Below are 12821 nucleotides of genomic sequence, written 5' to 3'. Positions count from 1 at the left end.
AAACCCCACGTACAACCCAGCATTCTTTTACATACCTAAAAAACCGACGGGCCTTCTTCACTCTCTCCATCACATTGAGCTTCGACGACAACTTACTGTCTACAATGATTCCTAGATATTTTATGCAGGATTTCTTCTGTATGGTCACCCCTCCTAGCTTAGGCCTGGTCCAGTTTGAGACCTTGTACCTCTTCCTAGTATAGCAGCGAAAATTGCCTCAAATTCGTTAAAACTATGCCTGTCGCTGCGCGCTTATATGCTTCTAGATCAGTAATTATATCATTTGAGCTATATTAATGTTTCCGGATTAATTACTAACATGCTAATTGGTGTATAAGTATGCTTTTGTTATTACATATATACACATTTGCCTCATATTAGCTTTCGTACAAATTGTCAATATCATGCTCGCTATTAACGTCGCAACTATCCAGCTATGCTGTTCACTTTAATGGCTAGTAACAATCTAAATCACACCATCGACAACTGAGAGTTGGCTATTAGAGTTGCCAGGTTTACATGCGATTGCACTTCTTCCGCTCTCAATCATAAAACTTGTTGTTGCGTATTACATGGCCATGTTTTCAAACACCGCTATGCCTCATTGTATACACAAGCTCACAACATCCATCTCTCTTTGCCCCTCCATCCCCAAAAGAAATCCACTAACTCAAGCTTATCTGTAAACGGCTTTAGTGGCTGCCGAAGTTGAAAAACATATGTTGTAGCAGCCGATAAAATGCTTGTTAATGTCATATTGATATGAATTTATGGGGACACGTGAATAGATATCGTCTGACTTTATGTAGCGCTTCTTGAGCATCTTTGTAGGGAACAAATAAATAAAAACTTTGTGATATGATTGCAGAAATGGCGCAAACACAACGATTTTAGACAAAACAAGAGTGATGTTTGACGATGGCTAGAAAAACGTGTGAAAAGATTTGCTGGCTTACTATCAAAAAGTTGAATGGAATGTTGTTTCAACATGTTGATATGTGTACGAGCGACTTAGATTTTAAATATGTTTAGCTTTTCAACGGACTAGGATTCGAATGAAAAGCAATCCCTAAGAACGACAAGGTATTGAGAAAATACTATGGAAACCAAATTTCCACCTGAGAACATATGGGCTATTCCAGCAAGAATGAACCACAAGTGAAAATTTTAATGGTGCAAATAGTAAAACCGATATACTTATTTTTAAGAAATCAGCTTTAACCAAAATTTATTAAACGGTTGAAAATTTTGGTTTCAATTTTAAAGTTTTTGGTCAATTTATAAGACCATGCATTTTTTGGTTTTAAATGCAGACCTTGCAAAGTTTAAAACGAAATAGCTGCTTTCACTGGCTTTGAATTGAAACATTTTGATTAAAATTTTAATCCTTGAAAATCTGGACTAAAATTTAAGCCAAAACATATTAAAAATTGGGATTACCCTCTCATAGTTTATAGTATAGACCAAAAAAGCTTAATAATGCGAAACGAGTAAAACATTTTGGTTTTAATGTTAAACTTTTCATTTCAATGTCTGGACTAAAATTAAAATCCAGATATGTTGGAAATTGCACAAAACTGTTTAGTGGTTTTGAAAATAGTACAAAAAAGCTTAAAATCAACAGTAAACTATGCTAGGTTTAAAAAATAAATTTAAATTTTTGACCCTGTAGAAATAAATTAAACACTAACATCAAGACAGCCAGTTGGAGTTGATTCAGAAATAATGTGTTTTTCATGTGACTATTTACTTATTCCCAGCCGTAAGAAGGTAAAATGGGCTAACTCGTTTTTGTAGGATATCATCATATCTCCGCTGATTATGCAAAAATGGGCTTACTTTGACTTTTTTGAATTACACTCGACATCAGAATTTGTTTCGAAAACGCCATGTACAAAATTTCCTTTGTCAGAATTTTTTCTTTTTAATTTTCAAATGTATTGAATTTATGCTGAGATGGTTAGGGTGCCACTCGATTCAAACAAGTTTTGATACATACATTTTTTTGGAAGTTGATTGAGTTAAGTCCTTTCGAAACAATATTTAAATTATTGCGCAACAGTCTCGAAATGATTCAGAAGTTGTACCCAAATGATATCTAAAATTAGCCTGAACTGAACTTAAAATTGTTCCGAATTGGTCCGGAATATTCTCTCTAAATAGTCCTTAAAATAAAGGAAATAAGAATACCAAAGTTTCCAGACCTCTGTACTGAACTTACCCCACGTTCCAATGGACAGTGATCCAGAAACTGGCACTTAGCTCCATAATGTTAATATGCATACACACCCCCGATTAGTTATTACTCAGCTTGCGCTGCTTTTATAATCTCTGTTGCCTCGTCCGCATATTTCTCCAAAGGTCTAGACGGTTCACCTTCTAGAACTGTTGTATCTCGTGCATGGTAACTAAGTTATATTTGTGTGTATGTGTGAGTAGGAACTTCGGCTGATGACTACGTGTGTGTGTGTGAGATTTCTCTTCACCTCGAGCTGCTGATTATGTGTGTGCATGTACTTCTCGTTCCCTTCCATGCATATGTGTAAATGATGATTGATGTGTTCATGTGCACAAGTGTGGCTTACTTGAATGTTTTTGTGTTGCGATTATTTACTAACATCATAGTATTGCTAATATTCACCACAATATATTTTAAAAACTACCAGTATTTGTTTCAGAAGAGGTATTTCAAAATCTTCAATAAGATGTTCATGGTTTGACTGACCTCTTCTTTATAGTTATAACTTTCTTCTTACTTGCCTTTTTACTTTTTTCTCTTCCTCACCACCATTTTCCTGGATCTAATTTTCCTCCATTCCATTTCGGTGCTCCTACCCAATCCTCTTTTTTCTTTTTCCAATCCCACTTTTTGTCCCTTTAACTGCCTTTGTCACACTGGCACTCTCCTATGATTCTTCTTCTTTTTTCTTTAACTCTCGACTTTCAGCTTCCAGCGCCACTTTCTTCTTTTTCCATACTACTTCTCCTTTTCCTTTACTATGTCCTTTCTTTTTCGATTTCTTTTCCACCCTTCGGCCGTATACGTTTCATTAGCTCTTATCTTCTTCACGTACTTGAATCTCTATGCCACCCCTCAACCTTACATTTCTAATAACTTGCTCTCGTTCCGGCTTTCCACCACCTCCCTATTTTGTCGTTATAGTCTACCATTCCTATGCCCCTATCCTTCCTTTTAGATCCTTTGCTACCTTATTTCCTTCCCATTTCTCTTACTCTTTCTCTTAATACTATTGTTACTCTTCGTCCTCCCCTTCTCTTGTTTCTTCATAACTCCAACTTTCTATAACCGTTTTCTTTTCTGTTTCCCCTCTTCCCCCTTTTCCTAGGTAGAAAGTTTTACTTTAAAGGTTATAATCAGATTTAATCCAGTTTGCCAAAACCTGTTATCAAAAATGTCGGGATGCGGTTTTTCGGACGTCTATAAGTTGATCCAGTGTACCTTCTCTTTATATACCTAACTCAAAACGAAGGAATGTATACACCAACAACTGAGAATCTTCAATAAACGCCAAAAAGTGACAATTTCAACATTTTTTTGTTTACCAAAAGGTTTTAAATACTATACAGGCTATTCTGAGCTGCAACTATTATTAAATTGTGGTCTTAATATTCTTAATCGTGCTCAACCCCCTTTGGCGGTTGTTCTGTAAAAAGCTAGGAATGCAATTGGCAACTAAAATGATCGGCGGGATTAGGATTAAGTATCTAATATCTACTAATGTGAACTTTATCGCTGTACATTTTGTTGTTTAATTATTGCAACACAAAGTGAATGAATCTATTAATGTTATGATATATGTATACGACATAGACATATGTATGTATGTATGTAGTGCAGTTGACCAAAAACTTTATAAGAAACCAGAATTAGGAACAACCACCGTATATTCTGAAATAATTTTTGCTATAAAATTTTAAATGTGTTAAATCAAACAACATATAACAAACTCGTGGTACTTTGATCAAGAAGCTTGCATCAAAACCCAATACCATAAGATATATAAATATATCCTTAATATGGCTAAGCAATGATTCCACTTAATCAAATATAGCAATTATTGTGGTAAGCATGCCTACCAGTTTTACAACAACCCAAGTTGCAACCCTCTCTATATCTGTTGTAATTCACTTATTGGAAAAGATATTACTACTGTCCCTCCAGGGAAAATCTCCAGTTCAAAACTGGTGTGCTTTAGTGCATAAGGAACCATTACTAGTTCACTATCTATCTTTTTTAAATGCTTTCAACTGGCGAATTTAACATGGCCGGTGTATTAGACGGCGGAAGCTGTCCTCTTTGCATTGCTCTTTTTATACTCAGCTGAGCAGAGCTCAAAGAGTATATTAATTTTGTTTGCATAACGGTACCCCGTAACGGCATAAACTAATCGAGATAGATACAAACATCTATAATTCAAAATGATCTGGGCGAAAAAAGAGATTCATTTAGCCATGTCCGTCTGTCTGTAAACACGATAACTTGAGTAAATTTTGAGGTATCTTAATGAAATTTGGGATGTAAGTACCTTTTTAAAATGAACGAAATCGGACTATAACCACCCACTTCTTCATTTTATTGGTATGTGTCTTCAACTTTTTCTTTGACCTCTGTGGAATGTTTGACATTGTATTTTGAAGATTTTGTAATATTTTTAAGTATACGGACTACATATTTACACAAGTTATAGGAAGGGGACCCGATAGATGAGCAAATCGGGCGCAACGGTATGCCATCTTTATGGATTTTTGGTAAACCATAAATCCTAGGAGGATTTGCAACTTTGGAAATTAGGAAATTCTTTTCTTTTTCTTCTATGTGGCCATTTTTAAACATTTTCATTACTAATTCATTGTTTTTGTCCTGTAGCTTTGTTGTGGGATCTCTTTTTAAGACCCTGTAATCAGAAATATTGTTCACAATAATTTGCATTTTCCTCGTATAATCATTTTTCTCCATCGCTACAGTGACATTGCCCTTATCCGCATTGAGTACCAGAATTTGTTTGTTGTTGTTGAGAAACTTTTTTGTAGAGTGTAAAGTCTCGCACATGAATTTGTCAAGAAATGAGTGTGTACTCTTTTTCATGTGTTCTTGTATCAATACCGTGAAATTGTTTCTTTCGATTTCGTGTCTTTCTTTGTTTTGCACGGTTTGGATAATATTTTCTCCGTCGGCTATAAATTTGAAAAGGGGGAATTTTTCTTTTTCTAATGGTAAAACATGTTTTGGACCTAGAGATAAAAGCCATTGTGTGTCTTTGGGGATGTCTAAAGATGTTGTGTTGCAAAAATATTCTGGTACCACCCTAATGTTGCATTTTTCTTTTTCTTTCTCTCTTAAGTTTTCGTATTTAGTAATTTGTGTATTTCTCACTTTTTTGCTAAGATGATTTATTAGGAAATCCTCGCTCTCAAAGAATGCCGTTGAGTGATGCGGGTCGAAGTTTAGTGTTATTTCTGCTTTTAGTCTACTTTTCTCTTTTTCTCTTTGTCTTCGTAGATCATGCTTTATAAGTATAATGAGGTTAAGGAATTTTATTTGCCCATTCTCTATGTACCTTGACACAACTTTTTTAAACTTACATGGGATTTTATTGTTGTTGATATTGTTGTTGATGGTGTATGTGATGTTCTTGGTTGCATCTATGATGAACTTTGGAACCAAACCGCTTCTTTTGCACCTCTCCAAAAATTTTGTCGATTCTGCCAGTCGAGTTATTTGTTGTGTGATTTGTTGGTAGCGTCTAATTGATCTTTTCGTGTGAGTGTCATACTTGACTTTGATTGTTTTATACACTTTGTGTGTATTGTTGTTTTTTCGGTGTGCTCTCCGATTTTCCATTTCATTGGTAAATTTAATAGCCTTGTTTAATATAATTTGATAATTTTTATTGAGCTTTAGGCCAGATTATTGAATAAAACTTCTTTTTTAGTAGTATTCAAAATATATTTATTTGTTCGATATTTCGACTTCAATCTGAAGTCATCATTAAGAATCTACGAAAAGAAAACAATTAACATTTCTAAAAATACATTTCTGTAGCAAAAATACAACTTACACATATGGATATGTATGATTGACTAAACAGAAATTATGACAACATAATTTTAGTAGAAACAAAAGAGCGAAAAGTATAAATAAAGATAAATCAAAAACTCCCGCGAATATAAACAATTTCATGTACCGCAAGTGTAAACAAAAATCATATGTATACAATAAAAATGTGTCAACAAAAGTTAAATATATATATATATGTATGTATGAATGTATTTAATGTATGTTATGCTCTCAGCATTGTTAGAGTTATTGTTCCAGCTTAAGTTTAGTGAGTGTGCTTAACTGACAGCAGCGTGATGTTGTTGTTTTAAGACCAAATTTCTGTAGGTTTGTGCACAGTGGTCTACATCTGATTTAAAATTCATTTTTATATTATTAGGGGTGTTCAAAATGTGTAAGGTTTCTAAAATGAAGCGCTTATTATAATGTTTTTCATGTTCCAGAATGGTTACGTTTTCAAAATCTGGATAGTGTCCCGTGTCTTTGCAATGCGCAGCCAATGCTGTCTTGTTTTCTGGATTATTATTTCTCAATTTAATATTCGATTTGTGGGCGCAAATCCTCGTCTTTAGTTTAAGTTTTGTTGTCCCTACATATTCTTGTTCGCATATGCGGGACCCGTCGCCGTTGCATGGAATTTTGTACACCACGTTAGATTTCTCATGATTTGGTATTTTGTCCTTTAAATAACTATAAAATGGTCGTAGAGTGTTGTTGTAAGTAAACGCGATTTCATATTTCTCTTTGTCATATAAATTTGAACCCTTGATTCTTTCAGACACTCCTGGGATATATGTCATTTATTTATAAATTTTATCACCTTTCTCGGTTGTATTATTATTGGCGATCGCTGTGTGATGTTTGTGAATCAGTTTGTTTATAAGGGACCTGGGAAAAGAATTTTGTTCCAGGGTTTTTCTAATTATCGCTATGTTTTTGTTGTGAAACATCTTATCACTTATGTTAAGAACCCTTCTTATAAAATTTTTCGATATCAAAAATTTCGAAAAACCGAAAAAGTGCGATAATTCATTACCAAAGACGTATAAAGCGAAGAAACTTGGTAGGTGGGTTAACCTTATGATGAAAAATAGAAAATTAGTAAAATATTGGACAATGGGTGTGGCACCGCCCACTTTTAAAAGAAGGTAATTTAAAAGTTTTGCAAGCTGTAATTTGGCAGTCGTTGAAGATATCATGCTGAAATGAGGCAGGAACGTTACTCCTATTACTATATGTGTTCTAAATAAAAATTTGCAAACTCGGATGACGAACACGCCCACTTAAAAAAAAAATTGTTTTTAAAGTAAAGCTTTAACAAAAAATTTAATATCTTTACAGTATATAAGTAAATTATGTCAAAATTCAACTTCAGTAATGATATGGTGCAACAAAATACAAAAATAAAAGAAAATGGGCATGGCTCCGCTCTTTTTCATTTAATTTGTCTAGAATACTTTTAATGCCATAAGTCGGCAAAAATTTACCAATCAATGTTAAATTTGGTAGGGGCATTGTTGCTATATGATAACTGTTTTCTGTGCAAAAGGGGTGAAATCGGTTGAAGCCACGCCCAGTTTTTATACACAGTCGACCGTCTGCCCTTCCGCTCGGCCGTTAACACGATAACTTGAACAAAAATCGATATATCTGAACTCACTTTATCTTTGTATTAAAAATGGACGAAATCCGACTATGACCACGCCCACTTTTTCAATATCGAAAATTTCGAAAAATGAAAAAAATGCCATAATTCTATACCAAATACGAAAAAAAGGATGAATGATGGTAATTGGTTTGGTTTTTTGACGCAAAGTATACATAACTTTGGAAAAAACTTGGTAAAATGGTTGCGACACCTACCATATTAATTAGAGGAAATGGTAATAGTTCTGCGGGGCGAAATCAAAAGCCCTTGGAATCATGACGGGAATAAATAAATTAGCGGTACCCGACAGATGATGTTCTGGGTCACCCTGGTCCACATTTTGGTCGATATCTCGAAAACGCCGTCACACATACGACTAGGGACTACTCCCTTTTAAAACCCTCCGTAACACCTTGAATTTGATACCCATATCGTACAAACACATTCTAGAGCCACCCCTGGTTCACCTTAATGACGATAACTCGAAAAGGCGTCCACCTATAGAACTAAGGCCCAATCCGTTTTAAAATACTCTTTGATACCCTCCATTTAATACCCATGTCATACAAACACATTCCAGGGTTACCCTAGGTTCATTTTCCTAAATGGCGATTTTTCCTTATTTTGTCTCCAAAGCTCTCAGCTGAGTATGTAATGATCGATTACACCTGAACTTAGCCTTCGTTACTTTACTTGTTTACTGTGCAGTGGGTTGAAGTGATTAGTTGTTTATTTTGACCTCAGCAATGTTAGCGCACGTGTTTTTTTTTTTTTTTTTTTGTTGAAAGTTTAAATATTATGTTTTTTACTTTGAAGTACATCTGGTGCATTTATCTTAACAAAAGCAATGTACATGAAAATTTAAGTACAAAGAGAGATAATCCGCGAGAACAAGTTTAAAGCTACTTTAAATGGTTGTATATCGACTTTTATCACGCTTTTTTTTCTTTTTATAGTAGCAGGTTGGAAAACAACCTCAGCGGGTTAAGGGGTTAGAATTTACCAGCGATAGGTATGCCTGTCGTAGGAGGCGACTAAACTACAATAGAGATGGATGGTTTGGTACAAGGGTGCCCAATATGGGAATAGATGGGGAAAAAAGAGGATGAAAAAGCTAAAAATGGCGCATCCATTAGATTGGGCGAGAGTAAGAGAAGGCGAAGGGTCGACATGTTCGACCAAGCGGGAAAGGCGTATACCCCAGCGTGGGGCTGTAAAGTGTCGAAGATCATGTATAGGTCTTACAATCTTATACTAACAAAGTTACTCTTATCATTAAAAAGAGAGAACTTCAGACTCATGACGGGTATTCTGACTGGACACTGCCTTCTGGCGGCAGAAAGGCGGTAGAAAAGCTATTGCTAGGCTAGGTACATTCCCAAATATCAGAGTGCCGATATACTGCTGTTTAAGCGTATTTGTTTTTGTATTCAATAATCGAATGAACCTAAATTAAAATTTTTTCTTGTCGCACTTATGCTGCTGCAATCAGAAAAATTTTATAGGCTGTCTTGTTTTGATTTCGAATTCAAAACACATTGCGAACATTTTCTATTAGCAATATAGGAGTATTACATATATGTAAAATTCAATAATAATTTGAATGTATTTGAAAGAGAAGAAGATAGAGATCAATAAAAATCTCACATAGACTGAACGAGTCCGTAGTATTACCAGAAGTTTGTTTAACGACCAAACGTAAGTACCCCAATTACGTGCCAGGACTTATGTTATAGAATAGTTGCGTTCTCTTGGCAAATATTAGAAGTTTTCTATGACCTAGCTTAATTGCTGCCTCGAGGCCTGTCAGCTCTGACGCCCCTAATAGCTGGAGCCATGACCCGGTGAGCGCAGGACATGTATACAGAAGAGCTCAACTGTTTCCTCCAGCAGCTCGTACCTCTTACAGGCAGTGTCCAGCTAGTATGCCCATAGTGATCCCCAAGTTTTCTCTCTTCAGAGATATGAGTCAAGTTGTGAGTCTTATATCGTAGAATTTGCACACGATCTTAGAAATTTTGCAGCCCCGCACTTCTGTCCACGCCTTTCCTGCTTGATGGACCATATGGAACTCCTGTCTCCTTTTGATTTCTTTTAAACGGATTGGGACGTTTACCGTCACTTTAGCAAGTGCTGCACCCTCCTTTGCCAACTCATCTGCCTATTCGTTACCTTCTATACCTTTATAACCGGGAACCCAGTATAATTGTATGGTTTGGCCTGAGCGAAGTTTTTCCAATGCTTCAGGAGAAGAAGTGCAAGGGAGAACTAAAAAATGTTTTTTTTTTTTTTAAAAAGGGCTAACAAAAAATGTTCCTGTTGATTGCTCACAGAATAGTTCTACAGCTTCCTTGGTACACATACATATATACAAATCAATGCTCATTCTTTTATTATTTATGTTTTTCCTTAATTAGTTCATTTCCCATCTTTTGCTGTTGCTTTGAGAAGCCTTCTTCATGTATGTTTGTATGTGTTTGTGCCTGTCTACTGAACTCAAATTGATGATCATTTAATAATCACGCTGAAATTGACCTGAATTTATTGCAACAAGAAAACGGTACCAGCATAAAGAAGTTGCGCAAGAACCGTTCTATTTTTCTGAAAACTAATTTACAAAATTCATATATTTATGTACTTAAGTCAAGCCTGGGAGTGAAATCCAAGGTAACCAAAAAACAAAAAAACAATTTAAAACAGAAAAACAAAAAGAATATAATAGCGGCTGTGGGTTTTGTTGAGTCGAGAAACAGCGGGAACAATCAACATAGAAGCCAGATTATACCAGTATAACGGTTTTTAGTACTCAGGCACTTCAAGTACGCTGCTGGCTATTTGGCCAGTAGGCTTGCAACCTTTGCCCCACTAAAACTATGGGAGCGCAAATAACGATGGGAGGGTAATGACCATTGGTTGGTAGTGATTGGATATTGGCGGCCATTTCATATAATTTTGAAGATATTTTGAGTAACCGGCTTAAGCAACTTCAAATTTTGTTGCTGCTGCTGCAGAAGCTTAAGCGGACAGACACACGCGCCACTGTTGGTGGGTGCATACACCATTGGCTCTATGGTAGGTGCGTAATCGGTCTCTAGTGACCCAGCAGCAACAAAGTAAAACACAAACGTACATAAATCAACAGCCAGCAGACTTCCATGGAAAAACAATACTTCATAGAGCAAATATAACAACCACAACAAGAAGGGTAGAAGTAATTGCATACCTTAATTTATTGGCTTGTCTGGCAGCTAACGAAAGTTTCTGGCGCAATCGACTGTTGGCCAAAATTAAATTTTTATCTCGTTCATTATTCGTTGTTGCTCTTATTGCCTAGCCATAGTTTGTGTGCAACAAATACAACAATTTTTAATTCAAACTAGCCAAGGCATCGCAAATGTACCAATTCACCTTTTTTTGCAATTCTTTTGCCTTTTTTTTGTAAAACACGCAGCTCGTACAACCTCAACTGCTGCATGCAATATTCGTAACAGCGACGCATTCATCTTCATTGATTTCATGATGTACTTTAATGAAATGAAATCTGATATTGAAACGGCAACAGCATCAGCAGCAGCAACAGTAAAAAGAAAAACTGCAGCATGAAGAGCAGCAGTAACAACAACAACAAGCAGCAGCAGCACCAGCCGATACGTTTTCACTGGTCCAAGAAGCTCTTCAACTCGCAAATTTATTATCTGCCGTTTATATCAGCATGGCTATATTAAATTTCTCATCACGCTCAAGACAAACTATAAGATTCTGCTTAAAAATGAATCTGCCGCATTTTTACATGCGATTTGAACTCAAGAATTCTCAACACTTACTTTACCTCTTTCTTTTATAAAAACATATACAAGTTTAAATAATAATTACGATAGGAGAAATATGTCAAAGATAGTTAGTTACGTGTTAACATTCGAAGAGTGCAGACGTGCGAGCGTGCATAAGCTCACGACAATCGGCATATGAATTTCTATTTTCTATTCTTTCTTTAAACATAAATGTCAACTTCAATTACTTTTATTAAATTACATAAACCTAACTCGGGACGTCTTATTATTTAATCGGTTTTTAATAGTTAAAAGGATTCGCGCGGGCCTACAAAATATTTTAGACATCGTACATACATATATGTCCACCTATCGAATGTATACAAACGAAGTTTCTCCTCAACGCGTACATATGTATGTACCAAAATAGAGCAACGTTCTCTGCTCAAACGAAATACTTAAAACGAAAAGCTTACTTGGCTCAACGGAAAATATTTCAAACGATACTGGCAACGGCTCGTCTTTCACAGCAAACAGCAACCTTATTGTTGTAGCGAAAGACAGTGCAAAATTCAGCGAATTAAGTCTGCTGTAGCCAAGGCCGCAACGTCATATATGTATATGTGTGTACGGGCCAACGACAATCAACGTTACGGGTGCAAACGAAGCAGTAAATTGAATATACACATAAACGCTACTCAACGTATTAAAATGGTGCAAATCAACGCTAACGCAGAGACGGTGCAGCGATCTAGCTTCACAGGAATTGTGACAACGGCAGCAGACGCTACGCAGAATTGTTCTGCCTAACGGGAAAAGAAAACGGAAGTTGTTGTTGGCATGCTTTCTTGGGGTCGAAGTGGAAAAACACTGGAGTGGCAAGCAGACAGCGACAAGAACGGACAGTTTTGGCAAGCAACAGCACCAAAAAGAAGCAAAAGTTAATTGCTTAAGCAACGGCTTGCAAAATAAAGAGACAAACTGAAGCAAAAGTCACCATGCAAATAAAAATAGAATCTTTAACCGTGGCACAAATAAATAAATTAATGCGAAACGCAAATATTTCAGCAACAGGCAATAAAGCAATAAATCACAGCGGCATTAATTCAACATTTTGATTCTGATGAAATTGATGCCAATGAGATCGATCAGGAAGAACCTTGGGAAAGACCAATCAGTGAGTTGAGGGATATGATCACGGAATTAACAAGATCATTGCAAACGCAAAATGCATCACGACCATCCGTTGAACCTGTTACATTCCAAGAGATAGTACGAGAATCCAATGTACAATCGACCACACAGCAGGCATCCACGTACAAAA

At 35.9% G+C, this 12821-nt stretch overlaps 1 long non-coding RNA gene across 1 annotated transcript in view; it reads right to left on the bottom strand.

Moving 5' to 3' along the window:
- Positions 1-5575: 5575 nt before the first annotated feature.
- The window catches only part of LOC137235735 (uncharacterized), a 67827-nt gene continuing 60581 nt past the window's right edge, over positions 5576-12821 (bottom strand). Inside the window, exon 3 of the long non-coding RNA XR_010948031.1 lies at positions 5576-6018. This is a non-coding gene — a long non-coding RNA (uncharacterized lncRNA). The remainder of the gene's footprint in view (positions 6019-12821) is intronic.

This window comes from Eurosta solidaginis, unplaced genomic scaffold (genome assembly GCF_040869045.1).
Source record: "Eurosta solidaginis isolate ZX-2024a unplaced genomic scaffold, ASM4086904v1 ctg00000128.1, whole genome shotgun sequence".
In the NCBI taxonomy this organism is placed as follows: Eukaryota; Metazoa; Arthropoda; class Insecta; order Diptera; family Tephritidae; genus Eurosta; species Eurosta solidaginis.
Note: the sequence above shows the minus strand (reverse complement) of the source record. Positions and strands in the feature narration are given on the sequence as shown.